We start from the raw sequence: 4000 nt of genomic DNA, 5'->3' as shown, positions 1-4000 counted from the left end.
AGCCCAAGCCTCTGCTAGCCAAACCCAGGCCTTCTTTAAACTAACCAGTGACAATCAAGGGACGTGCGTGCCATAGATATGACCACATCCTGTGTAACGAGACACCGACTTGTGCCTGGCCAATCGGCAGGGCCCACAGTCCTTTCTCCTCCCCTTACCCCAACCCCCTATAAAACCTCTCTCCACACAGAGTTTGCTCTCTCTCTGCCACTTGCTGCTGTGCCAGTAAGGGGGGGCAGGGGAGCCAAACCTAGGTTTGAAATAAATGACTCTTTGCTTTTGCATCGGACTCGCTGGCTGCCTGGTAGGCCCTTGGGAATCTTGAAATCTGGGCACAACACCTGTTAACACTGTTAGTCTGCTGGGCTGCTGTTACAAAATACCACAGATGCCTTAACAAATGCCACCTAGTCTAAAAAACAGAAACTCATTTCTTTATAGTCCTGGAGGCCAGAAGTTCAAGACAAAGCTGTTGGCAGGTTTGATTTCTGGTGAGACTTCTCTTCCTGGCTTATAGATGGCTGCCTTCTCACTGTGTGCTCACGTGGCCTGTCATGTATGTGGGTGTCTGGAGGGGACAAGCACTCATATTTCTTCCTCTTCTTGTAAGGACACCAGTTCTATCAGGTTAAGACCCACCCTTATGACCTATTTGAACCTTTATTACCTTTTTTAAAAATTATTAAATCTTTATTGTTCAGATTATTACATTTGTTCCTCTTTTTTCCCCCCCATAACTCCCCTCCTCCCAGTTCCCGCCCCACTGTCCGGCCTCACTCCCCACCCACTGCCTTTATTACCTTCTTATGGGCTGCATCTCTAAATATAGTATCATTGGTGGTTAGAACTTCGTCAGATAAATTTGGGATGGTGGCACAATTCAGTCCATAGCAGATTTCAAGACATTGATTATCCTCTGAAAATGTTAGCTCTTTTGATGTGGGCCCTAGCAGAGGTCAAGCAGGTTACAGAGAATCCAGCTGATAAAAAATGCTCTGAACAGACCAAGACAAAAAATATCCCCAGATCCTTGGTGAAGAGCTGAAAGGCAACACCACACCCCTACTGTCTATTACCAATATTTTGCTACATTTCTCATTATGGTTAAATGAGTTCTTTAATAAACTAGCTCTTTAATAACCTAGGGTTCTCTTTTCTCAATGTCACCTTGTCCCTCACTTCCTACATTTATTTATTCATTTTTAATGCCCTTGACCAGAATCGAACCTGGGACCCTCCAGTCCACAGGCCTACGCTCTATCCACTGAGTCAAACCAGTCAGGGCTCACTTCCTACATTTAATCAGCCACCAGATGACCCTTATGTACATTCTCCACTTCCTATTAGTTCAGGCCTCCATCCTTTATGGCTTAGGTGTTAACAGTAGCTTCCTATGTTCATTTGTCTCCAATCATTCTAATCCACTCTCACATCACAGACAGGCTGATCATGTAAAATATAAAATAGATTACGTCACCTCCCTACTTGAAATGTCTCAATGACTTCCTATTATTTTTAATATAAACCCAGATTTTATAACAGGTCTCTTCTGAGAACTGTGGTCAAGATTCAGGAGGCCATAGTGGGAAGATCAAGTTAGCAGCCCCTCATAAAAGTCCCACTATAGCCAGGCTCAGTGCCTCTGCATATGCCTCCAGTTACCCTTACATCTGCTCAAGACTGACTGCTGCTGCTGCTCATTTCTTTGTTCATTTCAATTGAGACAACTAAAAAGGACACTATTCTTAGAGACTATTACACCAGGCTGCCTGCCAAGCTTAACCCAGGTTTCTTTACAACTTTAGTAATGAAACATTGTTTAAACATCCAGTGGCTGACTTTTCTAAAGACAATAATTGTATCTTCAGTCTTGCATGATTTATTATTTATTTACTGTAAGTAAAGGTCAGGAATTCTTATCTTTTAATTTTTTTTTACTCTTTCACTTCATTACTGCTGTGTATGTCCTCCATGTCTGTGACGTAGGTGCTTATGTAGGTGGGTTCCGACTTATGGCGAAAATCGCGTTACGTCGCACCGTAGAAACAGATTTCCAATGTAACCCGAGGACCTACTGTATATACATGTATGAAACAGACTTTGGTGCACAGCTTGGTTCTTCCTATACACATCCAGGCCCAGTAGAGGGAGCCACAAAGCTGTGGATCGCTGATAGCTCCAAACAGGTTGCCCAGAGGCAGTCACAGACAGCATTTGACATTGGCCTGCACCAGGGCCTCACCAAAGAGACCCAGAACTATTACACCCAGTGACCAGTTCTAGACAACAGAGCAGGATCCAATAAGCTTCACAAACAGTATATCCACAGGGAGATTTCAGCAGGCACAAAACCATCCTAAGGCAAATTCCACTTTGTATGATCAGCACTTGCATAGTAATTTTCATGCTGTATTGGGGAGTGAGCTTCACTATTAGCCAGCTTGAGTGTTGATCCCACACACAAATGGACCAAAAGCAATCAAGACTGAATTATGACAGGAGGGCCCACATAACATGCACAAGGGACATTCCTAGAGTAACCAGCTCATGTGATCAAGGAGACTACACCACTGGGTCCCACAGGTCACTGACTACATAAAGCCACCCTACGAAAACAGGGAGCCATAGCAGATCTACTTAAAACATAGAAACAAACACAAAGAGGCAGCTAAAATGCAGAGACAAAGAAACAGGCCCCAAATGAAGGAACAAGAGGATTCTCCAAAAGAAGTGCTAAATGAAATGGAGGTAAGCAATTTATCAAATAATAGAGTTCAGAGTAATCATTATAAGGATGCTCAACAGCATGACAAAGGATATAGAAATCATAAATAAGACCAGTCAAAAATGAAGAACGTCAAATCTGAAATCAAGAATACACTGAAGGAATAAACAGAGTGCTCAATGAAGTAGAGGATCAAATCAGCGATTTGGTAAACAAAAAACACCCACTCAAAGCATCAAAAAGAAAAAATAATTTTTAAAAATGAGTATAGTTTAAGGGACTTTATGACAACGTGAAGTGCAACAAAATCCATGTCATAGGGATACCAGAAGGAAAAGAGAGAAAGCAAGGGATTGAGAACCTATTTGAAGAAATAATGACTGAAAACTTTCCTAACCTGGTGAAGGAAAAAGACATACAAGGAAACACAGATTTCCAAACAAGATGAACCCAAAGAGGCCCACACCAAGTTACATCATAAATAAAATGGCAAAAGTTAAAGACAGACAATCTTAAAAGCCACGAGAAAGGAATCTACAAGGGAGCTCTCATAAAACTGTCAGCTGATTTCTCAACAGAAACATTTCAGGCCAGAAGGGATTGGTGTGAAATATTCAAAGTGATAAAAAACAAGGACCTAGAACCAAGACTACTTTACCCAGCAAGGTTATCATTTAAAATTAAAGGAGAAATAAAAAGCTTAAGATAAAGTACTTTCTTACTAACAAAACAGTATTTTAAAAAAACAGTATTTTAAAAAAATGTTAAAGGACTTGAAGAACAAGAAGAAAGAGGAGGAAGAGGAGAAGGAGAAAGACAAGGAGAAGAGGAAGGAGAAGAAGACTAAGCAAGGAAAAGCCCAGCCAGCGTGGCTCAGCGGTTGAGTGTCGACCTATGGACTAGGTAACAGTTCAATTCCCAGTCAGGGCATATAGGTGGCAGCCAATCAGTGATTCTCTCTCATCACTGATATTTCTATCTCTCTCTCCTTCTCCCTTCCTCTTTGAAATCAATAAAAATATATTTTTGTTTAAAAAAAAGAGAAGCAAATCATGGGGGCTGGTTACAAGGACACTGAGCCAGCGTGAAGGCAATCCCACTAGCCAAATCTGTGACACCTTGAACACCAAATAAGCACAGTATAAATTTTAAACCATTGGGAAAAAAATAGGAATTCATAATGCTTTACTGAAAACAAATAGATAAATAAGTGAAGGGGAAAGGAAGGCTTTTGCTTTTGCTTACAGTAGAAAGCCATGGCCAGGTGGGGGCATG

This window comes from Myotis davidii, unplaced genomic scaffold (assembly GCF_000327345.1).
Source record: "Myotis davidii unplaced genomic scaffold, ASM32734v1 scaffold908, whole genome shotgun sequence".
In the NCBI taxonomy this organism is placed as follows: Eukaryota; Metazoa; Chordata; class Mammalia; order Chiroptera; family Vespertilionidae; genus Myotis; species Myotis davidii.
This window is presented reverse-complemented; position numbering follows the sequence as displayed.